Source organism: Tasmannia lanceolata, unplaced genomic scaffold (assembly GCF_043159265.1).
Source record: "Tasmannia lanceolata isolate RefF3 unplaced genomic scaffold, GAP_Taslan_0.1 ptg000003l, whole genome shotgun sequence".
NCBI lineage: Eukaryota > Viridiplantae > Streptophyta > Magnoliopsida > Canellales > Winteraceae > Tasmannia > Tasmannia lanceolata.
The window spans coordinates 30,534,664-30,562,029 of NW_027518680.1; the positions used below are offsets into that span (position 1 = coordinate 30,534,664).

A 27,366-nucleotide genomic window follows, 5' to 3' on the forward strand; every position below is an offset into this window, starting at 1 on the left:
GATGCGAACTGAAACGCACGTTTAGTGCGTCGCCTCCTACGTTTCGGTTCGGATCTTTTTATTTTCTTCCGGATGGTGAATTCAAAGACGTCCGGTCTTTATTATGGCGGGGTGATAGTGTCGTTTGATTCGATAAACGGAATTCGTTCTGACATTTCATTTGCGGTCAAATTATAGCGGGGGTTTGTTTAGATTCAGTGACGTACAGGCTATAGCGGATGAGTGTACTAGTGGATGCGAGTCATGAATCCGGTCGGAAGGTGTTTACTGGCCGTGAGCTACCCTTGGTGCACAAATATCGTTCCGACGATAACTTTTGATCCGCCCGTCAGATCGTGGCGATTCTTATATTGATTCGGGGGTACTCGGGAAGATCCATCGCGCGATGACAGCCCTGGCGGTCATCCGGCTTCCCGACATGCTCGGATCGTCCATCCGGTGTCATCTAGCAGGATTTTTTTGCACTTTCATTTAAACGGACTTCGTACGACAATGCGAGTGGAAACTCTTAATTACTTTGACAATGGAGAGGCATGCTGGGTGCGATCATACCAGCACAAATGCACTGGATCCCATCAGAACTCCGAAGTTAAGCGTGCTTGGGCGAGAGTAGTACTAGGATGGGTGACCTCCTGGGAAGTCCTCGTGTTGCACCCCTGTCACTTTTTTCGGCTATCTACCACTTTTTTCGAACAATCTTTCGGTTCTGGAACATCGATGCGAACTGAAACGCACGTTTAGTGCGTCGCCTCCTACGTTTCGGTTCGGATCTTTTTATTTTCTTCCGGATGGTGAATTCAAAGACGTCCGGTCTTTATTATGGCGGGGTGATAGTGTCGTTTGATTCGATAAACGGAATTCGTTCTGACATTTCATTTGCGGTCAAATTATAGCGGGGGTTTGTTTAGATTCAGTGACGTACAGGCTATAGCGGATGAGTGTACTAGTGGATGCGAGTCATGAATCCGGTCGGAAGGTGTTTACTGGCCGTGAGCTACCCTTGGTGCACAAATATCGTTCCGACGATAACTTTTGATCCGCCCGTCAGATCGTGGCGATTCTTATATTGATTCGGGGGTACTCGGGAAGATCCATCGCGCGATGACGGCCCTGGCGGTCATCCGGCTTCCCGACATGCTCGGATCGTCCATCCGGTGTCATCTAGCAGGATTTTTTCGCACTTTCATTTAAACGGACTTCGTACGACAATGCGAGTGGAAACTCTTTATTACTTTGACAATGGAGAGGCATGCTGGGTGCGATCATACCAGCACAAATGCACTGGATCCCATCAGAACTCCGAAGTTAAGCGTGCTTGGGCGAGAGTAGTACTAGGATGGGTGACCTCCTGGGAAGTCCTCGTGTTGCACCCCTGTCACTTTTTTCGGCTATCTACCACTTTTTTCGAACAATCTTTCGGTTCTGGAACATCGATGCGAACTGAAACGCACGTTTAGTGCGTCGCCTCCTACGTTTCGGTTCGGATCTTTTTATTTTCTTCCGGATGGTGAATTCAAAGACGTCCGGTCTTTATTATGGCGGGGTGATAGTGTCGTTTGATTCGATAAACGGAATTCGTTCTGACATTTCATTTGCAGTCAAATTATAGCGGGGGTTTGTTTAGATTCAGTGACGTACAGGCTATAGCGGATGAGTGTACTAGTGGATGCGAGTCATGAATCCGGTCGGAAGGTGTTTACTGGCCGTGAGCTACCCTTGGTGCACAAATATCGTTCCGACGATAACTTTTGATCCGCCCGTCAGATCGTGACGATTCTTATATTGATTCGGGGGTACTCGGGAAGATCCATCGCGCGATGACAGCCCTGGCGGTCATCCGGCTTCCCGACATGCTCGGATCGTCCATCCGGTGTCATCTAGCAGGATTTTTTCGCACTTTCATTTAAACGGACTTCGTACGACAATGCGAGTGGAAACTCTTTATTACTTTGACAATGGAGAGGCATGCTGGGTGCGATCATACCAGCACAAATGCACTGGATCCCATCAGAACTCCGAAGTTAAGCGTGCTTGGGCGAGAGTAGTACTAGGATGGGTGACCTCCTGGGAAGTCCTCGTGTTGCACCCCTGTCACTTTTTTCGGCTATCTACCACTTTTTTCGAACAATCTTTCGGTTCTGGAACATCGATGCGAACTGAAACGCACGTTTAGTGCGTCGCCTCCTACGTTTCGGTTCGGATCTTTTTATTTTCTTCCGGATGGTGAATTCAAACACGTCCGGTCTTTATTATGGCGGGGTGATAGTGTCGTTTGATTCGATAAACGGAATTCGTTCTGACATTTCATTTGCGGTCAAATTATAGCGGGGGTTTGTTTAGATTCAGTGACGTACAGGCTATAGCGGATGAGTGTACTAGTGGATGCGAGTCATGAATCCGGTCGGAAGGTGTTTACTGGCCGTGAGCTACCCTTGGTGCACAAATATCGTTCCGACGATAACTTTTGATCCGCCCGTCAGATCGTGACGATTCTTATATTGATTCGGGGGTACTCGGGAAGATCCATCGCGCGATGACAGCCCTGGCGGTCATCCGGCTTCCCGACATGCTCGGATCGTCCATCCGGTGTCATCTAGCAGGATTTTTTCGCACTTTCATTTAAACGGACTTCGTACGACAATGCGAGTGGAAACTCTTAATTACTTTGACAATGGAGAGGCATGCTGGGTGCGATCATACCAGCACAAATGCACTGGATCCCATCAGAACTCCGAAGTTAAGCGTGCTTGGGCGAGAGTAGTACTAGGATGGGTGACCTCCTGGGAAGTCCTCGTGTTGCACCCCTGTCACTTTTTTCGGCTATCTACCACTTTTTTCGAACAATCTTTCGGTTCTGGAACATCGATGCGAACTGAAACGCACGTTTAGTGCGTCGCCTCCTACGTTTCGGTTCGGATCTTTTTATTTTCTTCCGGATGGTGAATTCAAAGACGTCCGGTCTTTATTATGGCGGGGTGATAGTGTCGTTTGATTCGATAAACGGAATTCGTTCTGACATTTCATTTGCAGTCAAATTATAGCGGGGGTTTGTTTAGATTCAGTGACGTACAGGCTATAGCGGATGAGTGTACTAGTGGATGCGAGTCATGAATCCGGTCGGAAGGTGTTTACTGGCCGTGAGCTACCCTTGGTGCACAAATATCGTTCCGACGATAACTTTTGATCCGCCCGTCAGATCGTGGCGATTCTTATATTGATTCGGGGGTACTCGGGAAGATCCATCGCGCGATGACAGCCCTGGCGGTCATCCGGCTTCCCGACATGCTCGGATCGTCCATCCGGTGCCATCTAGCAGGATTTTTTCGCACTTTCATTTAAACGGACTTCGTACGACAATGCGAGTGGAAACTCTTTATTACTTTGACAATGGAGAGGCATGCTGGGTGCGATCATACCAGCACAAATGCACTGGATCCCATCAGAACTCCGAAGTTAAGCGTGCTTGGGCGAGAGTAGTACTAGGATGGGTGACCTCCTGGGAAGTCCTCGTGTTGCACCCCTGTCACTTTTTTCGGCTATCTACCACTTTTTTCGAACAATCTTTCGGTTCTGGAACATCGATGCGAACTGAAACGCACGTTTAGTGCGTCGCCTCCTACGTTTCGGTTCGGATCTTTTTATTTTCTTCCGGATGGTGAATTCAAAGACGTCCGGTCTTTATTATGGCGGGGTGATAGTGTCGTTTGATTCGATAAACGGAATTCGTTCTGACATTTCATTTGCGGTCAAATTATAGCGGGGGTTTGTTTAGATTCAGTGACGTACAGGCTATAGCGGATGAGTGTACTAGTGGATGCGAGTCATGAATCCGGTCGGAAGGTGTTTACTGGCCGTGAGCTACCCTTGGTGCACAAATATCGTTCCGACGATAACTTTTGATCCGCCCGTCAGATCGTGGCGATTCTTATATTGATTCGGGGGTACTCGGGAAGATCCATCGCGCGATGACAGCCCTGGCGGTCATCCGGCTTGCCGACATGCTCGGATCGTCCATCCGGTGTCATCTAGCAGGATTTTTTCGCACTTTCATTTAAACGGACTTCGTACGACAATGCGAGTGGAAACTCTTAATTACTTTGACAATGGAGAGGCATGCTGGGTGCGATCATACCAGCACAAATGCACTGGATCCCATCAGAACTCCGAAGTTAAGCGTGCTTGGGCGAGAGTAGTACTAGGATGGGTGACCTCCTGGGAAGTCCTCGTGTTGCACCCCTGTCACTTTTTTCGGCTATCTACCACTTTTTTCGAACAATCTTTCGGTTCTGGAACATCGATGCGAACTGAAACGCACGTTTAGTGCGTCGCCTCCTACGTTTCGGTTCGGATCTTTTTATTTTCTTCCGGATGGTGAATTCAAAGACGTCCGGTCTTTATTATGGCGGGGTGATAGTGTCGTTTGATTCGATAAACGGAATTCGTTCTGACATTTCATTTGCGGTCAAATTATAGCGGGGGTTTGTTTAGATTCAGTGACGTACAGGCTATAGCGGATGAGTGTACTAGTGGATGCGAGTCATGAATCCGGTCGGAAGGTGTTTACTGGCCGTGAGCTACCCTTGGTGCACAAATATCGTTCCGACGATAACTTTTGATCCGCCCGTCAGATCGTGGCGATTCTTATATTGATTCGGGGGTACTCGGGAAGATCCATCGCGCGATGACGGCCCTGGCGGTCATCCGGCTTCCCGACATGCTCGGATCGTCCATCCGGTGTCATCTAGCAGGATTTTTTCGCACTTTCATTTAAACGGACTTCGTACGACAATGCGAGTGGAAACTCTTTATTACTTTGACAATGGAGAGGCATGCTGGGTGCGATCATACCAGCACAAATGCACTGGATCCCATCAGAACTCCGAAGTTAAGCGTGCTTGGGCGAGAGTAGTACTAGGATGGGTCCTGGGAAGTCCTCGTGTTGCACCCCTGTCACTTTTTTCGGCTATCTACCACTTTTTTCGAACAATCTTTCGGTTCTGGAACATCGATGCGAACTGAAACGCACGTTTAGTGCGTCGCCTCCTACGTTTCGGTTCGGATCTTTTTATTTTCTTCCGGATGGTGAATTCAAAGACGTCCGGTCTTTATTATGGCGGGGTGATAGTGTCGTTTGATTCGATAAACGGAATTCGTTCTGACATTTCATTTGCAGTCAAATTATAGCGGGGGTTTGTTTAGATTCAGTGACGTACAGGCTATAGCGGATGAGTGTACTAGTGGATGCGAGTCATGAATCCGGTCGGAAGGTGTTTACTGGCCGTGAGCTACCCTTGGTGCACAAATATCGTTCCGACGATAACTTTTGATCCGCCCGTCAGATCGTGACGATTCTTATATTGATTCGGGGGTACTCGGGAAGATCCATCGCGCGATGACAGCCCTGGCGGTCATCCGGCTTCCCGACATGCTCGGATCGTCCATCCGGTGTCATCTAGCAGGATTTTTTCGCACTTTCATTTAAACGGACTTCGTACGACAATGCGAGTGGAAACTCTTTATTACTTTGACAATGGAGAGGCATGCTGGGTGCGATCATACCAGCACAAATGCACTGGATCCCATCAGAACTCCGAAGTTAAGCGTGCTTGGGCGAGAGTAGTACTAGGATGGGTGACCTCCTGGGAAGTCCTCGTGTTGCACCCCTGTCACTTTTTTCGGCTATCTACCACTTTTTTCGAACAATCTTTCGGTTCTGGAACATCGATGCTAACTGAAACGCACGTTTAGTGCGTCGCCTCCTACGTTTCGGTTCGGATCTTTTTATTTTCTTCCGGATGGTGAATTCAAAGACGTCCGGTCTTTATTATGGCGGGGTGATAGTGTCGTTTGATTCGATAAACGGAATTCGTTCTAACATTTCATTTGCAGTCAAATTATAGCGGGGGTTTGTTTAGATTCAGTGACGTACAGGCTATAGCGGATGAGTGTACTAGTGGATGCGAGTCATGAATCCGGTCGGAAGGTGTTTACTGGCCGTGAGCTACCCTTGGTGCACAAATATCGTTCCGACGATAACTTTTGATCCGCCCGTCAGATCGTAGCGATTCTTATATTGATTCGGGGCTACTCGGGAAGATAAATCGCGCGATGACAGCCCTGGCGGTCATCCGGCTTCCCGACATGCTCGGATCGTCCATCCGGTGTCATCTAGCAGGATTTTTTCGCACTTTCATTTAAACGGACTTCGTACGACAATGCGAGTGGAAACTCTTAATTACTTTGACAATGGAGAGGCATGCTGGGTGCGATCATACCAGCACAAATGCACTGGATCCCATCAGAACTCCGAAGTTAAGCGTGCTTGGGCGAGAGTAGTACTAGGATGGGTGACCTCCTGGGAAGTCCTCGTGTTGCACCCCTGTCACTTTTTTCGGCTATCTACCACTTTTTTCGAACAATCTTTCGGTTCTGGAACATCGATGCGAACTGAAACGCACGTTTAGTGCGTCGCCTCCTACGTTTCGGTTCGGATCTTTTTATTTTCTTCCGGATGGTGAATTCAAAGACGTCCGGTCTTTATTATGGCGGGGTGATAGTGTCGTTTGATTCGATAAACGGAATTCGTTCTGACATTTCATTTGCAGTCAAATTATAGCGGGGGTTTGTTTAGATTCAGTGACGTACAGGCTATAGCGGATGAGTGTACTAGTGGATGCGAGTCATGAATCCGGTCGGAAGGTGTTTACTGGCCGTGAGCTACCCTTGGTGCACAAATATCGTTCCGACGATAACTTTTGATCCGCCCGTCAGATCGTGACGATTCTTATATTGATTCGGGGGTACTCGGGAAGATCCATCGCGCGATGACAGCCCTGGCGGTCATCCGGCTTCCCGACATGCTCGGATCGTCCATCCGGTGTCATCTAGCAGGATTTTTTCGCACTTTCATTTAAACGGACTTCGTACGACAATGCGAGTGGAAACTCTTTATTACTTTGACAATGGAGAGGCATGCTGGGTGCGATCATACCAGCACAAATGCACTGGATCCCATCAGAACTCCGAAGTTAAGCGTGCTTGGGCGAGAGTAGTACTAGGATGGGTGACCTCCTGGGAAGTCCTCGTGTTGCACCCCTGTCACTTTTTTCGGCTATCTACCACTTTTTTCGAACAATCTTTCGGTTCTGGAACATCGATGCGAACTGAAACGCACGTTTAGTGCGTCGCCTCCTACGTTTCGGTTCGGATCTTTTTATTTTCTTCCGGATGGTGAATTCAAACACGTCCGGTCTTTATTATGGCGGGGTGATAGTGTCGTTTGATTCGATAAACGGAATTCGTTCTGACATTTCATTTGCGGTCAAATTATAGCGGGGGTTTGTTTAGATTCAGTGACGTACAGGCTATAGCGGATGAGTGTACTAGTGGATGCGAGTCATGAATCCGGTCGGAAGGTGTTTACTGGCCGTGAGCTACCCTTGGTGCACAAATATCGTTCCGACGATAACTTTTGATCCGCCCGTCAGATCGTGGCGATTCTTATATTGATTCGGGGGTACTCGGGAAGATCCATCGCGCGATGACGGCCCTGGCGGTCATCCGGCTTCCCGACATGCTCGGATCGTCCATCCGGTGTCATCTAGCAGGATTTTTTCGCACTTTCATTTAAACGGACTTCGTACGACAATGCGAGTGGAAACTCTTTATTACTTTGACAATGGAGAGGCATGCTGGGTGCGATCATACCAGCACAAATGCACTGGATCCCATCAGAACTCCGAAGTTAAGCGTGCTTGGGCGAGAGTAGTACTAGGATGGGTGACCTCCTGGGAAGTCCTCGTGTTGCACCCCTGTCACTTTTTTCGGCTATCTACCACTTTTTTCGAACAATCTTTCGGTTCTGGAACATCGATGCGAACTGAAACGCACGTTTAGTGCGTCGCCTCCTACGTTTCGGTTCGGATCTTTTTATTTTCTTCCGGATGGTGAATTCAAAGACGTCCGGTCTTTATTATGGCGGGGTGATAGTGTCGTTTGATTCGATAAACGGAATTCGTTCTGACATTTCATTTGCAGTCAAATTATAGCGGGGGTTTGTTTAGATTCAGTGACGTACAGGCTATAGCGGATGAGTGTACTAGTGGATGCGAGTCATGAATCCGGTCGGAAGGTGTTTACTGGCCGTGAGCTACCCTTGGTGCACAAATATCGTTCCGACGATAACTTTTGATCCGCCCGTCAGATCGTGACGATTCTTATATTGATTCGGGGGTACTCGGGAAGATCCATCGCGCGATGACAGCCCTGGCGGTCATCCGGCTTCCCGACATGCTCGGATCGTCCATCCGGTGTCATCTAGCAGGATTTTTTCGCACTTTCATTTAAACGGACTTCGTACGACAATGCGAGTGGAAACTCTTTATTACTTTGACAATGGAGAGGCATGCTGGGTGCGATCATACCAGCACAAATGCACTGGATCCCATCAGAACTCCGAAGTTAAGCGTGCTTGGGCGAGAGTAGTACTAGGATGGGTGACCTCCTGGGAAGTCCTCGTGTTGCACCCCTGTCACTTTTTTCGGCTATCTACCACTTTTTTCGAACAATCTTTCGGTTCTGGAACATCGATGCGAACTGAAACGCACGTTTAGTGCGTCGCCTCCTACGTTTCGGTTCGGATCTTTTTATTTTCTTCCGGATGGTGAATTCAAAGACGTCCGGTCTTTATTATGGCGGGGTGATAGTGTCGTTTGATTCGATAAACGGAATTCGTTCTAACATTTCATTTGCAGTCAAATTATAGCGGGGGTTTGTTTAGATTCAGTGACGTACAGGCTATAGCGGATGAGTGTACTAGTGGATGCGAGTCATGAATCCGGTCGGAAGGTGTTTACTGGCCGTGAGCTACCCTTGGTGCACAAATATCGTTCCGACGATAACTTTTGATCCGCCCGTCAGATCGTAGCGATTCTTATATTGATTCGGGGCTACTCGGGAAGATAAATCGCGCGATGACAGCCCTGGCGGTCATCCGGCTTCCCGACATGCTCGGATCGTCCATCCGGTGTCATCTAGCAGGATTTTTTCGCACTTTCATTTAAACGGACTTCGTACGACAATGCGAGTGGAAACTCTTAATTACTTTGACAATGGAGAGGCATGCTGGGTGCGATCATACCAGCACAAATGCACTGGATCCCATCAGAACTCCGAAGTTAAGCGTGCTTGGGCGAGAGTAGTACTAGGATGGGTGACCTCCTGGGAAGTCCTCGTGTTGCACCCCTGTCACTTTTTTCGGCTATCTACCACTTTTTTCGAACAATCTTTCGGTTCTGGAACATCGATGCGAACTGAAACGCACGTTTAGTGCGTCGCCTCCTACGTTTCGGTTCGGATCTTTTTATTTTCTTCCGGATGGTGAATTCAAAGACGTCCGGTCTTTATTATGGCGGGGTGATAGTGTCGTTTGATTCGATAAACGGAATTCGTTCTGACATTTCATTTGCAGTCAAATTATAGCGGGGGTTTGTTTAGATTCAGTGACGTACAGGCTATAGCGGATGAGTGTACTAGTGGATGCGAGTCATGAATCCGGTCGGAAGGTGTTTACTGGCCGTGAGCTACCCTTGGTGCACAAATATCGTTCCGACGATAACTTTTGATCCGCCCGTCAGATCGTGACGATTCTTATATTGATTCGGGGGTACTCGGGAAGATCCATCGCGCGATGACAGCCCTGGCGGTCATCCGGCTTCCCGACATGCTCGGATCGTCCATCCGGTGTCATCTAGCAGGATTTTTTCGCACTTTCATTTAAACGGACTTCGTACGACAATGCGAGTGGAAACTCTTTATTACTTTGACAATGGAGAGGCATGCTGGGTGCGATCATACCAGCACAAATGCACTGGATCCCATCAGAACTCCGAAGTTAAGCGTGCTTGGGCGAGAGTAGTACTAGGATGGGTGACCTCCTGGGAAGTCCTCGTGTTGCACCCCTGTCACTTTTTTCGGCTATCTACCACTTTTTTCGAACAATCTTTCGGTTCTGGAACATCGATGCGAACTGAAACGCACGTTTAGTGCGTCGCCTCCTACGTTTCGGTTCGGATCTTTTTATTTTCTTCCGGATGGTGAATTCAAAGACGTCCGGTCTTTATTATGGCGGGGTGATAGTGTCGTTTGATTCGATAAACGGAATTCGTTCTAACATTTCATTTGCAGTCAAATTATAGCGGGGGTTTGTTTAGATTCAGTGACGTACAGGCTATAGCGGATGAGTGTACTAGTGGATGCGAGTCATGAATCCGGTCGGAAGGTGTTTACTGGCCGTGAGCTACCCTTGGTGCACAAATATCGTTCCGACGATAACTTTTGATCCGCCCGTCAGATCGTAGCGATTCTTATATTGATTCGGGGCTACTCGGGAAGATAAATCGCGCGATGACAGCCCTGGCGGTCATCCGGCTTCCCGACATGCTCGGATCGTCCATCCGGTGTCATCTAGCAGGATTTTTTCGCACTTTCATTTAAACGGACTTCGTACGACAATGCGAGTGGAAACTCTTAATTACTTTGACAATGGAGAGGCATGCTGGGTGCGATCATACCAGCACAAATGCACTGGATCCCATCAGAACTCCGAAGTTAAGCGTGCTTGGGCGAGAGTAGTACTAGGATGGGTGACCTCCTGGGAAGTCCTCGTGTTGCACCCCTGTCACTTTTTTCGGCTATCTACCACTTTTTTCGAACAATCTTTCGGTTCTGGAACATCGATGCGAACTGAAACGCACGTTTAGTGCGTCGCCTCCTACGTTTCGGTTCGGATCTTTTTATTTTCTTCCGGATGGTGAATTCAAAGACGTCCGGTCTTTATTATGGCGGGGTGATAGTGTCGTTTGATTCGATAAACGGAATTCGTTCTGACATTTCATTTGCAGTCAAATTATAGCGGGGGTTTGTTTAGATTCAGTGACGTACAGGCTATAGCGGATGAGTGTACTAGTGGATGCGAGTCATGAATCCGGTCGGAAGGTGTTTACTGGCCGTGAGCTACCCTTGGTGCACAAATATCGTTCCGACGATAACTTTTGATCCGCCCGTCAGATCGTGACGATTCTTATATTGATTCGGGGGTACTCGGGAAGATCCATCGCGCGATGACAGCCCTGGCGGTCATCCGGCTTCCCGACATGCTCGGATCGTCCATCCGGTGTCATCTAGCAGGATTTTTTCGCACTTTCATTTAAACGGACTTCGTACGACAATGCGAGTGGAAACTCTTTATTACTTTGACAATGGAGAGGCATGCTGGGTGCGATCATACCAGCACAAATGCACTGGATCCCATCAGAACTCCGAAGTTAAGCGTGCTTGGGCGAGAGTAGTACTAGGATGGGTGACCTCCTGGGAAGTCCTCGTGTTGCACCCCTGTCACTTTTTTCGGCTATCTACCACTTTTTTCGAACAATCTTTCGGTTCTGGAACATCGATGCGAACTGAAACGCACGTTTAGTGCGTCGCCTCCTACGTTTCGGTTCGGATCTTTTTATTTTCTTCCGGATGGTGAATTCAAACACGTCCGGTCTTTATTATGGCGGGGTGATAGTGTCGTTTGATTCGATAAACGGAATTCGTTCTGACATTTCATTTGCGGTCAAATTATAGCGGGGGTTTGTTTAGATTCAGTGACGTACAGGCTATAGCGGATGAGTGTACTAGTGGATGCGAGTCATGAATCCGGTCGGAAGGTGTTTACTGGCCGTGAGCTACCCTTGGTGCACAAATATCGTTCCGACGATAACTTTTGATCCGCCCGTCAGATCGTGACGATTCTTATATTGATTCGGGGGTACTCGGGAAGATCCATCGCGCGATGACAGCCCTGGCGGTCATCCGGCTTCCCGACATGCTCGGATCGTCCATCCGGTGTCATCTAGCAGGATTTTTTCGCACTTTCATTTAAACGGACTTCGTACGACAATGCGAGTGGAAACTCTTAATTACTTTGACAATGGAGAGGCATGCTGGGTGCGATCATACCAGCACAAATGCACTGGATCCCATCAGAACTCCGAAGTTAAGCGTGCTTGGGCGAGAGTAGTACTAGGATGGGTGACCTCCTGGGAAGTCCTCGTGTTGCACCCCTGTCACTTTTTTCGGCTATCTACCACTTTTTTCGAACAATCTTTCGGTTCTGGAACATCGATGCGAACTGAAACGCACGTTTAGTGCGTCGCCTCCTACGTTTCGGTTCGGATCTTTTTATTTTCTTCCGGATGGTGAATTCAAAGACGTCCGGTCTTTATTATGGCGGGGTGATAGTGTCGTTTGATTCGATAAACGGAATTCGTTCTGACATTTCATTTGCAGTCAAATTATAGCGGGGGTTTGTTTAGATTCAGTGACGTACAGGCTATAGCGGATGAGTGTACTAGTTGATGCGAGTCATGAATCCGGTCGGAAGGTGTTTACTGGCCGTGAGCTACCCTTGGTGCACAAATATCGTTCCGACGATAACTTTTGATCCGCCCGTCAGATCGTGGCGATTCTTATATTGATTCGGGGGTACTCGGGAAGATCCATCGCGCGATGACAGCCCTGGCGGTCATCCGGCTTCCCGACATGCTCGGATCGTCCATCCGGTGCCATCTAGCAGGATTTTTTCGCACTTTCATTTAAACGGACTTCGTACGACAATGCGAGTGGAAACTCTTTATTACTTTGACAATGGAGAGGCATGCTGGGTGCGATCATACCAGCACAAATGCACTGGATCCCATCAGAACTCCGAAGTTAAGCGTGCTTGGGCGAGAGTAGTACTAGGATGGGTGACCTCCTGGGAAGTCCTCGTGTTGCACCCCTGTCACTTTTTTCGGCTATCTACCACTTTTTTCGAACAATCTTTCGGTTCTGGAACATCGATGCGAACTGAAACGCACGTTTAGTGCGTCGCCTCCTACGTTTCGGTTCGGATCTTTTTATTTTCTTCCGGATGGTGAATTCAAAGACGTCCGGTCTTTATTATGGCGGGGTGATAGTGTCGTTTGATTCGATAAACGGAATTCGTTCTGACATTTCATTTGCGGTCAAATTATAGCGGGGGTTTGTTTAGATTCAGTGACGTACAGGCTATAGCGGATGAGTGTACTAGTGGATGCGAGTCATGAATCCGGTCGGAAGGTGTTTACTGGCCGTGAGCTACCCTTGGTGCACAAATATCGTTCCGACGATAACTTTTGATCCGCCCGTCAGATCGTGGCGATTCTTATATTGATTCGGGGGTACTCGGGAAGATCCATCGCGCGATGACAGCCCTGGCGGTCATCCGGCTTCCCGACATGCTCGGATCGTCCATCCGGTGTCATCTAGCAGGATTTTTTCGCACTTTCATTTAAACGGACTTCGTACGACAATGCGAGTGGAAACTCTTAATTACTTTGACAATGGAGAGGCATGCTGGGTGCGATCATACCAGCACAAATGCACTGGATCCCATCAGAACTCCGAAGTTAAGCGTGCTTGGGCGAGAGTAGTACTAGGATGGGTGACCTCCTGGGAAGTCCTCGTGTTGCACCCCTGTCACTTTTTTCGGCTATCTACCACTTTTTTCGAACAATCTTTCGGTTCTGGAACATCGATGCGAACTGAAACGCACGTTTAGTGCGTCGCCTCCTACGTTTCGGTTCGGATCTTTTTATTTTCTTCCGGATGGTGAATTCAAAGACGTCCGGTCTTTATTATGGCGGGGTGATAGTGTCGTTTGATTCGATAAACGGAATTCGTTCTGACATTTCATTTGCGGTCAAATTATAGCGGGGGTTTGTTTAGATTCAGTGACGTACAGGCTATAGCGGATGAGTGTACTAGTGGATGCGAGTCATGAATCCGGTCGGAAGGTGTTTACTGGCCGTGAGCTACCCTTGGTGCACAAATATCGTTCCGACGATAACTTTTGATCCGCCCGTCAGATCGTGGCGATTCTTATATTGATTCGGGGGTACTCGGGAAGATCCATCGCGCGATGACGGCCCTGGCGGTCATCCGGCTTCCCGACATGCTCGGATCGTCCATCCGGTGTCATCTAGCAGGATTTTTTCGCACTTTCATTTAAACGGACTTCGTACGACAATGCGAGTGGAAACTCTTTATTACTTTGACAATGGAGAGGCATGCTGGGTGCGATCATACCAGCACAAATGCACTGGATCCCATCAGAACTCCGAAGTTAAGCGTGCTTGGGCGAGAGTAGTACTAGGATGGGTGACCTCCTGGGAAGTCCTCGTGTTGCACCCCTGTCACTTTTTTCGGCTATCTACCACTTTTTTCGAACAATCTTTCGGTTCTGGAACATCGATGCGAACTGAAACGCACGTTTAGTGCGTCGCCTCCTACGTTTCGGTTCGGATCTTTTTATTTTCTTCCGGATGGTGAATTCAAAGACGTCCGGTCTTTATTATGGCGGGGTGATAGTGTCGTTTGATTCGATAAACGGAATTCGTTCTGACATTTCATTTGCAGTCAAATTATAGCGGGGGTTTGTTTAGATTCAGTGACGTACAGGCTATAGCGGATGAGTGTACTAGTGGATGCGAGTCATGAATCCGGTCGGAAGGTGTTTACTGGCCGTGAGCTACCCTTGGTGCACAAATATCGTTCCGACGATAACTTTTGATCCGCCCGTCAGATCGTGACGATTCTTATATTGATTCGGGGGTACTCGGGAAGATCCATCGCGCGATGACAGCCCTGGCGGTCATCCGGCTTCCCGACATGCTCGGATCGTCCATCCGGTGTCATCTAGCAGGATTTTTTCGCACTTTCATTTAAACGGACTTCGTACGACAATGCGAGTGGAAACTCTTTATTACTTTGACAATGGAGAGGCATGCTGGGTGCGATCATACCAGCACAAATGCACTGGATCCCATCAGAACTCCGAAGTTAAGCGTGCTTGGGCGAGAGTAGTACTAGGATGGGTGACCTCCTGGGAAGTCCTCGTGTTGCACCCCTGTCACTTTTTTCGGCTATCTACCACTTTTTTCGAACAATCTTTCGGTTCTGGAACATCGATGCGAACTGAAACGCACGTTTAGTGCGTCGCCTCCTACGTTTCGGTTCGGATCTTTTTATTTTCTTCCGGATGGTGAATTCAAAGACGTCCGGTCTTTATTATGGCGGGGTGATAGTGTCGTTTGATTCGATAAACGGAATTCGTTCTAACATTTCATTTGCAGTCAAATTATAGCGGGGGTTTGTTTAGATTCAGTGACGTACAGGCTATAGCGGATGAGTGTACTAGTGGATGCGAGTCATGAATCCGGTCGGAAGGTGTTTACTGGCCGTGAGCTACCCTTGGTGCACAAATATCGTTCCGACGATAACTTTTGATCCGCCCGTCAGATCGTAGCGATTCTTATATTGATTCGGGGCTACTCGGGAAGATAAATCGCGCGATGACAGCCCTGGCGGTCATCCGGCTTCCCGACATGCTCGGATCGTCCATCCGGTGTAATCTAGCAGGATTTTTTCGCACTTTCATTTAAACGGACTTCGTACGACAATGCGAGTGGAAACTCTTTATTACTTTGACAATGGAAAGGAATGCTGGGTGCGATCATACCAGCACAAATGCACTGGATCCCATCAGAACTCCGAAGTTAAGCGTGCTTGGGCGAGAGTAGTACTAGGATGGGTGACCTCCTGGGAAGTCCTCGTGTTGCACCCCTGTCACTTTTTTCGGCTATCTACCACTTTTTTCGAACAATCTTTCGGTTCTGGAACATCGATGCGAACTGAAACGCACGTTTAGTGCGTCGCCTCCTACGTTTCGGTTCGGATCTTTTTATTTTCTTCCGGATGGTGAATTCAAAGACGTCCGGTCTTTATTATGGCGAGGTGATAGTGTCGTTTGATTCGATAAACGGAATTCGTTCTGACATTTCATTTGCGGTCAAATTATAGCGGGGGTTTGTTTAGATTCAGTGACGTACAGGCTATAGCGGATGAGTGTACTAGTGGATGCGAGTCATGAATCCGGTCGGAAGGTGTTTACTGGCCGTGAGCTACCCTTGGTGCACAAATATCGTTCCGACGATAACTTTTGATCCGCCCGTCAGATCGTCGCGATTCTTATATTGATTCGGGGGTACTCGGGAAGATCCATCGCGCGATGACAGCCCTGGCGGTCATCCGGCTTCCCGACATGCTCGGATCGTCCATCCGGTGTCATCTAGCAGGATTTTTTCGCACTTTCATTTAAACGGACTTCGTACGACAATGCGAGTGGAAACTCTTAATTACTTTGACAATGGAGAGGCATGCTGGGTGCGATCATACCAGCACAAATGCACTGGATCCCATCAGAACTCCGAAGTTAAGCGTGCTTGGGCGAGAGTAGTACTAGGATGGGTGACCTCCTGGGAAGTCCTCGTGTTGCACCCCTGTCACTTTTTTCGGCTATCTACCACTTTTTTCGAACAATCTTTCGGTTCTGGAACATCGATGCGAACTGAAACGCACGTTTAGTGCGTCGCCTCCTACGTTTCGGTTCGGATCTTTTTATTTTCTTCCGGATGGTGAATTCAAAGACGTCCGGTCTTTATTATGGCGGGGTGATAGTGTCTTCTGATTCGATAAACGGAATTCGTTCTGACATTTCATTTGCAGTCAAATTATAGCGGGGGTTTGTTTAGATTCAGTGACGTACAGGCTATAGCGGATGAGTGTACTAGTGGATGCGAGTCATGAATCCGGTCGGAAGGTGTTTACTGGCCGTGAGCTACCCTTGGTGCACAAATATCGTTCCGACGATAACTTTTGATCCGCCCGTCAGATCGTGGCGATTCTTATATTGATTCGGGGGTACTCGGGAAGATCCATCGCGCGATGACAGCCCTGGCGGTCATCCGGCTTCCCGACATGCTCGGATCGTCCATCCGGTGCCATCTAGCAGGATTTTTTCGCACTTTCATTTAAACGGACTTCGTACGACAATGCGAGTGGAAACTCTTTATTACTTTGACAATGGAGAGGCATGCTGGGTGCGATCATACCAGCACAAATGCACTGGATCCCATCAGAACTCCGAAGTTAAGCGTGCTTGGGCGAGAGTAGTACTAGGATGGGTGACCTCCTGGGAAGTCCTCGTGTTGCACCCCTGTCACTTTTTTCGGCTATCTACCACTTTTTTCGAACAATCTTTCGGTTCTGGAACATCGATGCGAACTGAAACGCACGTTTAGTGCGTCGCCTCCTACGTTTCGGTTCGGATCTTTTTATTTTCTTCCGGATGGTGAATTCAAAGACGTCCGGTCTTTATTATGGCGGGGTGATAGTGTCGTTTGATTCGATAAACGGAATTCGTTCTGACATTTCATTTGCGGTCAAATTATAGCGGGGGTTTGTTTAGATTCAGTGACGTACAGGCTATAGCGGATGAGTGTACTAGTGGATGCGAGTCATGAATCCGGTCGGAAGGTGTTTACTGGCCGTGAGCTACCCTTGGTGCACAAATATCGTTCCGACGATAACTTTTGATCCGCCCGTCAGATCGTGGCGATTCTTATATTGATTCGGGGGTACTCGGGAAGATCCATCGCGCGATGACAGCCCTGGCGGTCATCCGGCTTCCCGACATGCTCGGATCGTCCATCCGGTGTCATCTAGCAGGATTTTTTCGCACTTTCATTTAAACGGACTTCGTACGACAATGCGAGTGGAAACTCTTAATTACTTTGACAATGGAGAGGCATGCTGGGTGCGATCATACCAGCACAAATGCACTGGATCCCATCAGAACTCCGAAGTTAAGCGTGCTTGGGCGAGAGTAGTACTAGGATGGGTGACCTCCTGGGAAGTCCTCGTGTTGCACACCTGTCACTTTTTTCGGCTATCTACCACTTTTTTCGAACAATCTTTCGGTTCTGGAACATCGATGCGAACTGAAACGCACGTTTAGTGCGTCGCCTCCTACGTTTCGGTTCGGATCTTTTTATTTTCTTCCGGATGGTGAATTCAAAGACGTCCGGTCTTTATTATGGCGGGGTGATAGTGTCGTTTGATTCGATAAACGGAATTCGTTCTGACATTTCATTTGCAGTCAAATTATAGCGGGGGTTTGTTTAGATTCAGTGACGTACAGGCTATAGCGGATGAGTGTACTAGTGGATGCGAGTCATGAATCCGGTCGGAAGGTGTTTACTGGCCGTGAGCTACCCTTGGTGCACAAATATCGTTCCGACGATAACTTTTGATCCGCCCGTCAGATCGTGGCGATTCTTATATTGATTCGGGGGTACTCGGGAAGATCCATCGCGCGATTACAGCCCTGGCGGTCATCCGGCTTCCCGACATGCTCGGATCGTCCATCCGGTGTCATCTAGCAGGATTTTTTCGCACTTTCATTTAAACGGACTTCGTACGACAATGCGAGTGGAAACTCTTTATTACTTTGACAATGGAGAGGCATGCTGGGTGCGATCATACCAGCACAAATGCACTGGATCCCATCAGAACTCCGAAGTTAAGCGTGCTTGGGCGAGAGTAGTACTAGGATGGGTGACCTCCTGGGAAGTCCTCGTGTTGCACCCCTGTCACTTTTTTCGGCTATCTACCACTTTTTTCGAACAATCTTTCGGTTCTGGAACATCGATGCGAACTGAAACGCACGTTTAGTGCGTCGCCTCCTACGTTTCGGTTCGGATCTTTTTATTTTCTTCCGGATGGTGAATTCAAAGACGTCCGGTCTTTATTATGGCGGGGTGATAGTGTCGTTTGATTCGATAAACGGAATTCGTTCTGACATTTCATTTGCGGTCAAATTATAGCGGGGGTTTGTTTAGATTCAGTGACGTACAGGCTATAGCGGATGAGTGTACTAGTGGATGCGAGTCATGAATCCGGTCGGAAGGTGTTTACTGGCCGTGAGCTACCCTTGGTGCACAAATATCGTTCCGACGATAACTTTTGATCCGCCCGTCAGATCGTGGCGATTCTTATATTGATTCGGGGGTACTCGGGAAGATCCATCGCGCGATGACAGCCCTGGCGGTCATCCGGCTTCCCGACATGCTCGGATCGTCCATCCGGTGTCATCTAGCAGGATTTTTTCGCACTTTCATTTAAACGGACTTCGTACGACAATGCGAGTGGAAACTCTTAATTACTTTGACAATGGAGAGGCATGCTGGGTGCGATCATACCAGCACAAATGCACTGGATCCCATCAGAACTCCGAAGTTAAGCGTGCTTGGGCGAGAGTAGTACTAGGATGGGTGACCTCCTGGAAAGTCCTCGTGTTGCACCCCTGTCACTTTTTTCGGCTATCTACCACTTTTTTCGAACAATCTTTCGGTTCTGGAACATCGATGCTAACTGAAACGCACGTTTAGTGCGTCGCCTCCTACGTTTCGGTTCGGATCTTTTTATTTTCTTCCGGATGGTGAATTCAAAGACGTCCGGTCTTTATTATGGCGGGGTGATAGTGTCGTTTGATTCGATAAACGGAATTCGTTCTGACATTTCATTTGCAGTCAAATTATAGCGGGGGTTTTTAAGATTCAGTGACGTACAGGCTATAGCGGATGAGTGTACTAGTGGATACGAGTCATGAATCCGGTCGGATGGTGTTTACTGGCCGTGAGCTACCCTTGGTGCACAAATATCGTTCCGACGATAACTTTTGATCCGCCCGTCAGATCGTGGCGATTCTTATATTGATTCGGGGGTACTCGGGAAGATTCATCGCGCGATGACAGCCCTGGCGGTCATCCGGCTTCCCGACATGCTCGGATCGTCCATCCGGTGTCATCTAGCAGGATTTTTTCGCACTTTCATTTAAACGGACTTCGTACGACAGTGCGAGTGGAAACTCTTTATTACTTTGACAATGGAGAGGCATGCTGGGTGCGATCATACCAGCACAAATGCACTGGATCCAATCAGAACTCCGAAGTTAAGCGTGCTTGGGCGAGAGTAGTACTAGGATGGGTGACCTCCTGGGAAGTCCTCGTGTTGCACCCCTGTCACTTTTTTCGGCTATCTACCACTTTTTTCGAACAATCTTTCGGTTCTGGAACATCGATGCGAACTGAAACGCACGTTTAGTGCGTCGCCTCCTACGTTTCGGTTCGGATCTTTTTATTTTCTTCCGGATGGTGAATTCAAACACGTCCGGTCTTTATTATGGCGGGGTGATAGTGTCGTTTGATTCGATAAACGGAATTCGTTCTGACATTTCATTTGCGGTCAAATTATAGCGGGGATTTGTTTAGATTCAGTGACGTACAGGCTATAGCGGATGAGTGTACTAGTGGATGCGAGTCATGAATCCGGTCGGAAGGTGTTTACTGGCCGTGAGCTACCCTTGGTGCACAAATATCGTTCCGACGATAACTTTTGATCCGCCCGTCAGATCGTGGCGATTCTTATATTGATTCGGGGGTACTCGGGAAGATTCATCGCGCGATGACAGCCCTGGCGGTCATCCGGCTTCCCGACATGCTCGGATCGTCCATCCGGTGTCATCTAGCAGGATTTTTTCGCACTTTCATTTAAACGGACTTCGTACGACAATGCGAGTGGAAACTCTTTATTACTTTGACAATGGAGAGGCATGCTGGGTGCGATCATACCAGCACAAATGCACTGGATCCCATCAGAACTCCGAAGTTAAGTGTGCTTGGGCGAGAGTAGTACTAGGATGGGTGACCTCCTGGGAAGTCCTCGTGTTGCACCCCTGTCACTTTTTTCGGCTATCTACCACTTTTTTCGAACAATCTTTCGGTTCTGGAACATCGATGCGAACTGAAACGCACGTTTAGTGCGTCGCCTCCTACGTTTCGGTTCGGATCTTTTTATTTTCTTCCGGATGGTGAATTCAAAGACGTCCGGTCTTTATTATGGCGGGCTGATAGTGTCGTTTGATTCGATAAACGGAATTCGTTCTGACATTTCATTTGCGGTCAAATTATAGCGGGGGTTTGTTTAGATTCAGTGACGTACAGGCTATAGCGGATGAGTGTAATAGTGGATGCGAGTCATGAATCCGGTCGGAAGGTGTTTACTGGCCGTGAGCTACCCTTGGTGCACAAATATCGTTCCGACGATAACTTTTGATCCGCCCGTCAGATCGTCGCGATTCTTATATTGATTCGGGGGTACTCGGGAAGATTAATCGCGCGATGACAGCCTTAGCGGTCATCCGGCTTCCCGACATGCTCGGATCGTCCATCCGGTGTCATCTAGCAGGATTTTTTCGCACTTTCATTTAAACGGACTTCGTACGACAATGCGAGTGGAAACTCTTTATTACTTTGACAATGGAGAGGCATGCTGGGTGCGATCATACCAGCACAAATGCACTGGATCCCATCAGAACTCCGAAGTTAAGCGTGCTTGGGCGAGAGTAGTACTAGGATGGGTGACCTCTTGGGAAGTCCTCGTGTTGCACCCCTGTCACTTTTTTCGGCTATCTACCACTTTTTTCGAACAATCTTTCGGTTCTGGAACATCGATGCGAACTGAAACGCACGTTTAGTGCGTCGCCTCCTACGTTTCGGTTCGGATCTTTTTATTTTCTTCCGGATGGTGAATTCAAACACGTCCGGTCTTTATTATGGCGGGGTGATAGTGTCGTTTGATTCGATAAACGGAATTCGTTCTGACATTTCATTTGCGGTCAAATTATAGCGGGGATTTGTTTAGATTCAGTGACGTACAGGCTATAGCGGATGAGTGTACTAGTGGATGCGAGTCATGAATCCGGTCGGAAGGTGTTTACTGGCCGTGAGCTACCCTTGGTGCACAAATATCGTTCCGACGATAACTTTTGATCCGCCCGTCAGATCGTGGCGATTCTTATATTGATTCGGGGGTACTCGGGAAGATTCATCGCGCGATGACAGCCCTGGCGGTCATCCGGCTTCCCGACATGCTCGGATCGTCCATCCGGTGTCATCTAGCAGGATTTTTTCGCACTTTCATTTAAACGGACTTCGTACGACAATGCGAGTGGAAACTCTTTATTACTTTGACAATGGAAAGGCATGCTGGGTGCGATCATACCAGCACAAATGCACTGGATCCCATCAGAACTCCGAAGTTAAGCGTGCTTGGGCGAGAGTAGTACTAGGATGGGTGACCTCCTGGGAAGTCCTCGTGTTGCACCCCTGTCACTTTTTTCGGCTATCTACCACTTTTTTCGAACAATCTTTCGGTTCTGGAACATCGATGCGAACTGAAACGCACGTTTAGTGCGTCGCCTCCTACGTTTCGGTTCCGATCTTTTTATTTTCTTCCGGATGGTGAATTCAAACACGTCCGGTCTTTATTATGGCGGGATGATAGTGTCGTTTGATTCGATAAACGGAATTCGTTCTGACATTTCATTTGCGGTCAAATTATAGCGGGGGTTTGTTTAGATTCAGTGACGTACAGGCTATAGCGGATGAGTGTACTAGTGGATGCGAGTCATGAATCCGGTCGGAAGGTGTTTACTGGCCGTGAGCTACCCTTGGTGCACAAATATCGTTCCGACGATAACTTTTGATCCGCCCGTCAGATCGTGGCGATTCTTATATTGATTCGGGGGTACTCGGGAAGATTCATCGCGCGATGACAGCCCTGGCGGTAATTCGCCTTTCCGACATGCTCGGATCGTCCATCCGGTGTCATCTAGCAGGATTTTTTCGCACTTTCATTTAAACGGACTTCGTACGACAATGCGAGTGGAAACTCTTTATTACTTTGACAATGGAGAGGCATGCTGGGTGCGATCATACCAGCACAAATGCACTGGATCCCATCAGAACTCCGAAGTTAAGCGTGCTTGGGCGAGAGTAGTACTAGGATGGGTGACCTCCTGGGAAGTCCTCGTGTTGCACCCCTGTCACTTTTTTCGGCTATCTACCACTTTTTTCGAACAATCTTTCGGTTCTGGAACATCGATGCGAACTGAAACGCACGTTTAGTGCGACGCCTCCTACGTTTCGGTTCCGATCTTATTATTTTCTTCCGGATGGTGAATTAAAATACGTCCGGTCTTTATTATGGCGGGGTGATAGTGTCGTTTGATTCGATAAACGGAATTCGTTCTGACATTTCATTTGCGGTCAAATTATAGCGGGGGTTTGTTTAGATTCAGTGACGTACAGGCTATAGCGGATGAGTGTACTAGTGGATGCGAGTCATGAATCCGGTCGGATGGTGTTTACTGGCCGTGAGCTACCCTTGGTGCACAAATATCGTTCCGACGATAACTTTTGATCCGCCCGTCAGATCGTGGCGATTCTTATATTGATTCGGGGGTACTCGGGAAGATTCATCGCGCGATGACAGCCCTGGCGGTCATCCGGCTTCCCGACATGCTCGGATCGTCCATCCGGTGTCATCTAGCAGGATTTTTTCGCACTTTCATTTAAACGGACTTCGTACGACAGTGCGAGTGGAAACTCTTTATTACTTTGACAATGGAGAGGCATGCTGGGTGCGATCATACCAGCACAAATGCACTGGATCCAATCAGAACTCCGAAGTTAAGCGTGCTTGGGCGAGAGTAGTACTAGGATGGGTGACCTCCTGGGAAGTCCTCGTGTTGCACCCCTGTCACTTTTTTCGGCTATCTACCACTTTTTTCGAACAATCTTTCGGTTCTGGAACATCGATGCGAACTGAAACGCACGTTTAGTGCGTCGCCTCCTACGTTTCGGTTCGGATCTTTTTATTTTCTTCCGGATGGTGAATTCAAACACGTCCGGTCTTTATTATGGCGGGGTGATAGTGTCGTTTGATTCGATAAACGGAATTCGTTCTGACATTTCATTTGCGGTCAAATTATAGCGGGGATTTGTTTAGATTCAGTGACGTACAGGCTATAGCGGATGAGTGTACTAGTGGATGCGAGTCATGAATCCGGTCGGAAGGTGTTTACTGGCCGTGAGCTACCCTTGGTGCACAAATATCGTTCCGACGATAACTTTTGATCCGCCCGTCAGATCGTGGCGATTCTTATATTGATTCGGGGGTACTCGGGAAGATTCATCGCGCGATGACAGCCCTGGCGGTCATCCGGCTTCCCGACATGCTCGGATCGTCCATCCGGTGTCATCTAGCAGGATTTTTTCGCACTTTCATTTAAACGGACTTCGTACGACAATGCGAGTGGAAACTCTTTATTACTTTGACAATGGAGAGGCATGCTGGGTGCGATCATACCAGCACAAATGCACTGGATCCCATCAGAACTCCGAAGTTAAGTGTGCTTGGGCGAGAGTAGTACTAGGATGGGTGACCTCCTGGGAAGTCCTCGTGTTGCACCCCTGTCACTTTTTTCGGCTATCTACCACTTTTTTCGAACAATCTTTCGGTTCTGGAACATCGATGCGAACTGAAACGCACGTTTAGTGCGTCGCCTCCTACGTTTCGGTTCGGATCTTTTTATTTTCTTCCGGATGGTGAATTCAAAGACGTCCGGTCTTTATTATGGCGGGCTGATAGTGTCGTTTGATTCGATAAACGGAATTCGTTCTGACATTTCATTTGCGGTCAAATTATAGCGGGGGTTTGTTTAGATTCAGTGACGTACAGGCTATAGCGGATGAGTGTAATAGTGGATGCGAGTCATGAATCCGGTCGGAAGGTGTTTACTGGCCGTGAGCTACCCTTGGTGCACAAATATCGTTCCGACGATAACTTTTGATCCGCCCGTCAGATCGTCGCGATTCTTATATTGATTCGGGGGTACTCGGGAAGATTAATCGCGCGATGACAGCCTTAGCGGTCATCCGGCTTCCCGACATGCTCGGATCGTCCATCCGGTGTCATCTAGCAGGATTTTTTCGCACTTTCATTTAAACGGACTTCGTACGACAATGCGAGTGGAAACTCTTTATTACTTTGACAATGGAGAGGCATGCTGGGTGCGATCATACCAGCACAAATGCACTGGATCCCATCAGAACTCCGAAGTTAAGCGTGCTTGGGCGAGAGTAGTACTAGGATGGGTGACCTCTTGGGAAGTCCTCGTGTTGCACCCCTGTCACTTTTTTCGGCTATCTACCACTTTTTTCGAACAATCTTTCGGTTCTGGAACATCGATGCGAACTGAAACGCACGTTTAGTGCGTCGCCTCCTACGTTTCGGTTCGGATCTTTTTATTTTCTTCCGGATGGTGAATTCAAACACGTCCGGTCTTTATTATGGCGGGGTGATAGTGTCGTTTGATTCGATAAACGGAATTCGTTCTGACATTTCATTTGCGGTCAAATTATAGCGGGGATTTGTTTAGATTCAGTGACGTACAGGCTATAGCGGATGAGTGTACTAGTGGATGCGAGTCATGAATCCGGTCGGAAGGTGTTTACTGGCCGTGAGCTACCCTTGGTGCACAAATATCGTTCCGACGATAACTTTTGATCCGCCCGTCAGATCGTGGCGATTCTTATATTGATTCGGGGGTACTCGGGAAGATTCATCGCGCGATGACAGCCCTGGCGGTCATCCGGCTTCCCGACATGCTCGGATCGTCCATCCGGTGTCATCTAGCAGGATTTTTTCGCACTTTCATTTAAACGGACTTCGTACGACAATGCGAGTGGAAACTCTTTATTACTTTGACAATGGAAAGGCATGCTGGGTGCGATCATACCAGCACAAATGCACTGGATCCCATCAGAACTCCGAAGTTAAGCGTGCTTGGGCGAGAGTAGTACTAGGATGGGTGACCTCCTGGGAAGTCCTCGTGTTGCACCCCTGTCACTTTTTTCGGCTATCTACCACTTTTTTCGAACAATCTTTCGGTTCTGGAACATCGATGCGAACTGAAACGCACGTTTAGTGCGTCGCCTCCTACGTTTCGGTTCCGATCTTTTTATTTTCTTCCGGATGGTGAATTCAAACACGTCCGGTCTTTATTATGGCGGGATGATAGTGTCGTTTGATTCGATAAACGGAATTCGTTCTGACATTTCATTTGCGGTCAAATTATAGCGGGGGTTTGTTTAGATTCAGTGACGTACAGGCTATAGCGGATGAGTGTACTAGTGGATGCGAGTCATGAATCCGGTCGGAAGGTGTTTACTGGCCGTGAGCTACCCTTGGTGCACAAATATCGTTCCGACGATAACTTTTGATCCGCCCGTCAGATCGTGGCGATTCTTATATTGATTCGGGGGTACTCGGGAAGATTCATCGCGCGATGACAGCCCTGGCGGTAATTCGCCTTTCCGACATGCTCGGATCGTCCATCCGGTGTCATCTAGCAGGATTTTTTCGCACTTTCATTTAAACGGACTTCGTACGACAATGCGAGTGGAAACTCTTTATTACTTTGACAATGGAGAGGCATGCTGGGTGCGATCATACCAGCACAAATGCACTGGATCCCATCAGAACTCCGAAGTTAAGCGTGCTTGGGCGAGAGTAGTACTAGGATGGGTGACCTCCTGGGAAGTCCTCGTGTTGCACCCCTGTCACTTTTTTCGGCTATCTACCACTTTTTTCGAACAATCTTTCGGTTCTGGAACATCGATGCGAACTGAAACGCACGTTTAGTGCGACGCCTCCTACGTTTCGGTTCCGATCTTATTATTTTCTTCCGGATGGTGAATTAAAATACGTCCGGTCTTTATTATGGCGGGGTGATAGTGTCGTTTGATTCGATAAACGGAATTCGTTCTGACATTTCATTTGCGGTCAAATTATAGCGGGGGTTTGTTTAGATTCAGTGACGTACAGGCTATAGCGGATGAGTGTACTAGTGGATGCGAGTCATGAATCCGGTCGGATGGTGTTTACTGGCCGTGAGCTACCCTTGGTGCACAAATATCGTTCCGACGATAACTTTTGATCCGCCCGTCAGATCGTGGCGATTCTTATATTGATTCGGGGGTACTCGGGAAGATTCATCGCGCGATGACAGCCCTGGCGGTCATCCGGCTTCCCGACATGCTCGGATCGTCCATCCGGTGTCATCTAGCAGGATTTTTTCGCACTTTCATTTAAACGGACTTCGTACGACAGTGCGAGTGGAAACTCTTTATTACTTTGACAATGGAGAGGCATGCTGGGTGCGATCATACCAGCACAAATGCACTGGATCCAATCAGAACTCCGAAGTTAAGCGTGCTTGGGCGAGAGTAGTACTAGGATGGGTGACCTCCTGGGAAGTCCTCGTGTTGCACCCCTGTCACTTTTTTCGGCTATCTACCACTTTTTTCGAACAATCTTTCGGTTCTGGAACATCGATGCGAACTGAAACGCACGTTTAGTGCGTCGCCTCCTACGTTTCGGTTCGGATCTTTTTATTTTCTTCCGGATGGTGAATTCAAACACGTCCGGTCTTTATTATGGCGGGGTGATAGTGTCGTTTGATTCGATAAACGGAATTCGTTCTGACATTTCATTTGC

General features: G+C 48.3%; 38 non-coding genes across 38 annotated transcripts; all 38 read left to right on the forward strand.

The window, feature by feature from the left end:
* Positions 1 to 538: 538 nt before the first annotated feature.
* On the forward strand, positions 539 to 657 carry LOC143871563 (5S ribosomal RNA). The gene has a single exon (XR_013246327.1). It is a non-coding gene; the product is annotated as a 5S ribosomal RNA (ribosomal RNA).
* A 597-nt stretch (positions 658 to 1,254) lies between these two features.
* LOC143871564 (5S ribosomal RNA) lies at positions 1,255 to 1,373 on the forward strand. Its single transcript, XR_013246328.1, has one exon. It is a non-coding gene; the product is annotated as a 5S ribosomal RNA (ribosomal RNA).
* A 597-nt stretch (positions 1,374 to 1,970) lies between these two features.
* LOC143871566 (5S ribosomal RNA) lies at positions 1,971 to 2,089 on the forward strand. The gene has a single exon (XR_013246329.1). It is a non-coding gene; the product is annotated as a 5S ribosomal RNA (ribosomal RNA).
* A 597-nt stretch (positions 2,090 to 2,686) lies between these two features.
* LOC143871567 (5S ribosomal RNA) lies at positions 2,687 to 2,805 on the forward strand. Its single transcript, XR_013246330.1, has one exon. It is a non-coding gene; the product is annotated as a 5S ribosomal RNA (ribosomal RNA).
* A 597-nt stretch (positions 2,806 to 3,402) lies between these two features.
* LOC143871568 (5S ribosomal RNA) lies at positions 3,403 to 3,521 on the forward strand. Its single transcript, XR_013246331.1, has one exon. It is a non-coding gene; the product is annotated as a 5S ribosomal RNA (ribosomal RNA).
* A 597-nt stretch (positions 3,522 to 4,118) lies between these two features.
* Positions 4,119 to 4,237, forward strand: LOC143871569 (5S ribosomal RNA). Its single transcript, XR_013246332.1, has one exon. It is a non-coding gene; the product is annotated as a 5S ribosomal RNA (ribosomal RNA).
* Positions 4,238 to 4,834: 597 nt separating this feature from the next.
* On the forward strand, positions 4,835 to 4,948 carry LOC143875199 (5S ribosomal RNA). Its single transcript, XR_013249857.1, has one exon. It is a non-coding gene; the product is annotated as a 5S ribosomal RNA (ribosomal RNA).
* A 597-nt stretch (positions 4,949 to 5,545) lies between these two features.
* Positions 5,546 to 5,664, forward strand: LOC143871570 (5S ribosomal RNA). Its single transcript, XR_013246333.1, has one exon. It is a non-coding gene; the product is annotated as a 5S ribosomal RNA (ribosomal RNA).
* Positions 5,665 to 6,261: 597 nt separating this feature from the next.
* Positions 6,262 to 6,380, forward strand: LOC143871571 (5S ribosomal RNA). The gene has a single exon (XR_013246334.1). It is a non-coding gene; the product is annotated as a 5S ribosomal RNA (ribosomal RNA).
* Positions 6,381 to 6,977: 597 nt separating this feature from the next.
* LOC143871572 (5S ribosomal RNA) lies at positions 6,978 to 7,096 on the forward strand. The gene has a single exon (XR_013246335.1). It is a non-coding gene; the product is annotated as a 5S ribosomal RNA (ribosomal RNA).
* Positions 7,097 to 7,693: 597 nt separating this feature from the next.
* LOC143871574 (5S ribosomal RNA) lies at positions 7,694 to 7,812 on the forward strand. Its single transcript, XR_013246337.1, has one exon. It is a non-coding gene; the product is annotated as a 5S ribosomal RNA (ribosomal RNA).
* A 597-nt stretch (positions 7,813 to 8,409) lies between these two features.
* LOC143871575 (5S ribosomal RNA) lies at positions 8,410 to 8,528 on the forward strand. The gene has a single exon (XR_013246338.1). It is a non-coding gene; the product is annotated as a 5S ribosomal RNA (ribosomal RNA).
* A 597-nt stretch (positions 8,529 to 9,125) lies between these two features.
* On the forward strand, positions 9,126 to 9,244 carry LOC143871576 (5S ribosomal RNA). The gene has a single exon (XR_013246339.1). It is a non-coding gene; the product is annotated as a 5S ribosomal RNA (ribosomal RNA).
* Positions 9,245 to 9,841: 597 nt separating this feature from the next.
* LOC143871577 (5S ribosomal RNA) lies at positions 9,842 to 9,960 on the forward strand. Its single transcript, XR_013246340.1, has one exon. It is a non-coding gene; the product is annotated as a 5S ribosomal RNA (ribosomal RNA).
* Positions 9,961 to 10,557: 597 nt separating this feature from the next.
* Positions 10,558 to 10,676, forward strand: LOC143871578 (5S ribosomal RNA). Its single transcript, XR_013246341.1, has one exon. It is a non-coding gene; the product is annotated as a 5S ribosomal RNA (ribosomal RNA).
* A 597-nt stretch (positions 10,677 to 11,273) lies between these two features.
* LOC143871579 (5S ribosomal RNA) lies at positions 11,274 to 11,392 on the forward strand. Its single transcript, XR_013246342.1, has one exon. It is a non-coding gene; the product is annotated as a 5S ribosomal RNA (ribosomal RNA).
* Positions 11,393 to 11,989: 597 nt separating this feature from the next.
* On the forward strand, positions 11,990 to 12,108 carry LOC143871580 (5S ribosomal RNA). The gene has a single exon (XR_013246343.1). It is a non-coding gene; the product is annotated as a 5S ribosomal RNA (ribosomal RNA).
* A 597-nt stretch (positions 12,109 to 12,705) lies between these two features.
* Positions 12,706 to 12,824, forward strand: LOC143871582 (5S ribosomal RNA). The gene has a single exon (XR_013246344.1). It is a non-coding gene; the product is annotated as a 5S ribosomal RNA (ribosomal RNA).
* Positions 12,825 to 13,421: 597 nt separating this feature from the next.
* LOC143871583 (5S ribosomal RNA) lies at positions 13,422 to 13,540 on the forward strand. The gene has a single exon (XR_013246345.1). It is a non-coding gene; the product is annotated as a 5S ribosomal RNA (ribosomal RNA).
* A 597-nt stretch (positions 13,541 to 14,137) lies between these two features.
* On the forward strand, positions 14,138 to 14,256 carry LOC143871584 (5S ribosomal RNA). Its single transcript, XR_013246346.1, has one exon. It is a non-coding gene; the product is annotated as a 5S ribosomal RNA (ribosomal RNA).
* Positions 14,257 to 14,853: 597 nt separating this feature from the next.
* LOC143871586 (5S ribosomal RNA) lies at positions 14,854 to 14,972 on the forward strand. Its single transcript, XR_013246348.1, has one exon. It is a non-coding gene; the product is annotated as a 5S ribosomal RNA (ribosomal RNA).
* Positions 14,973 to 15,569: 597 nt separating this feature from the next.
* Positions 15,570 to 15,688, forward strand: LOC143871587 (5S ribosomal RNA). Its single transcript, XR_013246349.1, has one exon. It is a non-coding gene; the product is annotated as a 5S ribosomal RNA (ribosomal RNA).
* Positions 15,689 to 16,285: 597 nt separating this feature from the next.
* LOC143871588 (5S ribosomal RNA) lies at positions 16,286 to 16,404 on the forward strand. The gene has a single exon (XR_013246350.1). It is a non-coding gene; the product is annotated as a 5S ribosomal RNA (ribosomal RNA).
* A 597-nt stretch (positions 16,405 to 17,001) lies between these two features.
* On the forward strand, positions 17,002 to 17,120 carry LOC143871589 (5S ribosomal RNA). The gene has a single exon (XR_013246351.1). It is a non-coding gene; the product is annotated as a 5S ribosomal RNA (ribosomal RNA).
* A 597-nt stretch (positions 17,121 to 17,717) lies between these two features.
* Positions 17,718 to 17,836, forward strand: LOC143873433 (5S ribosomal RNA). The gene has a single exon (XR_013248142.1). It is a non-coding gene; the product is annotated as a 5S ribosomal RNA (ribosomal RNA).
* A 597-nt stretch (positions 17,837 to 18,433) lies between these two features.
* On the forward strand, positions 18,434 to 18,552 carry LOC143871590 (5S ribosomal RNA). Its single transcript, XR_013246352.1, has one exon. It is a non-coding gene; the product is annotated as a 5S ribosomal RNA (ribosomal RNA).
* Positions 18,553 to 19,149: 597 nt separating this feature from the next.
* Positions 19,150 to 19,268, forward strand: LOC143873791 (5S ribosomal RNA). Its single transcript, XR_013248490.1, has one exon. It is a non-coding gene; the product is annotated as a 5S ribosomal RNA (ribosomal RNA).
* A 596-nt stretch (positions 19,269 to 19,864) lies between these two features.
* Positions 19,865 to 19,983, forward strand: LOC143874032 (5S ribosomal RNA). The gene has a single exon (XR_013248722.1). It is a non-coding gene; the product is annotated as a 5S ribosomal RNA (ribosomal RNA).
* Positions 19,984 to 20,580: 597 nt separating this feature from the next.
* On the forward strand, positions 20,581 to 20,699 carry LOC143871520 (5S ribosomal RNA). Its single transcript, XR_013246283.1, has one exon. It is a non-coding gene; the product is annotated as a 5S ribosomal RNA (ribosomal RNA).
* Positions 20,700 to 21,296: 597 nt separating this feature from the next.
* LOC143873008 (5S ribosomal RNA) lies at positions 21,297 to 21,415 on the forward strand. The gene has a single exon (XR_013247730.1). It is a non-coding gene; the product is annotated as a 5S ribosomal RNA (ribosomal RNA).
* Positions 21,416 to 22,012: 597 nt separating this feature from the next.
* On the forward strand, positions 22,013 to 22,131 carry LOC143871591 (5S ribosomal RNA). The gene has a single exon (XR_013246353.1). It is a non-coding gene; the product is annotated as a 5S ribosomal RNA (ribosomal RNA).
* A 597-nt stretch (positions 22,132 to 22,728) lies between these two features.
* LOC143871592 (5S ribosomal RNA) lies at positions 22,729 to 22,847 on the forward strand. The gene has a single exon (XR_013246354.1). It is a non-coding gene; the product is annotated as a 5S ribosomal RNA (ribosomal RNA).
* A 597-nt stretch (positions 22,848 to 23,444) lies between these two features.
* LOC143874033 (5S ribosomal RNA) lies at positions 23,445 to 23,563 on the forward strand. The gene has a single exon (XR_013248723.1). It is a non-coding gene; the product is annotated as a 5S ribosomal RNA (ribosomal RNA).
* A 597-nt stretch (positions 23,564 to 24,160) lies between these two features.
* LOC143871636 (5S ribosomal RNA) lies at positions 24,161 to 24,279 on the forward strand. The gene has a single exon (XR_013246399.1). It is a non-coding gene; the product is annotated as a 5S ribosomal RNA (ribosomal RNA).
* A 597-nt stretch (positions 24,280 to 24,876) lies between these two features.
* On the forward strand, positions 24,877 to 24,995 carry LOC143873009 (5S ribosomal RNA). Its single transcript, XR_013247731.1, has one exon. It is a non-coding gene; the product is annotated as a 5S ribosomal RNA (ribosomal RNA).
* A 597-nt stretch (positions 24,996 to 25,592) lies between these two features.
* Positions 25,593 to 25,711, forward strand: LOC143871593 (5S ribosomal RNA). Its single transcript, XR_013246355.1, has one exon. It is a non-coding gene; the product is annotated as a 5S ribosomal RNA (ribosomal RNA).
* A 597-nt stretch (positions 25,712 to 26,308) lies between these two features.
* LOC143871594 (5S ribosomal RNA) lies at positions 26,309 to 26,427 on the forward strand. Its single transcript, XR_013246356.1, has one exon. It is a non-coding gene; the product is annotated as a 5S ribosomal RNA (ribosomal RNA).
* A 597-nt stretch (positions 26,428 to 27,024) lies between these two features.
* LOC143874034 (5S ribosomal RNA) lies at positions 27,025 to 27,143 on the forward strand. The gene has a single exon (XR_013248724.1). It is a non-coding gene; the product is annotated as a 5S ribosomal RNA (ribosomal RNA).
* The last annotated feature ends 223 nt before the right edge of the window (positions 27,144 to 27,366 follow it).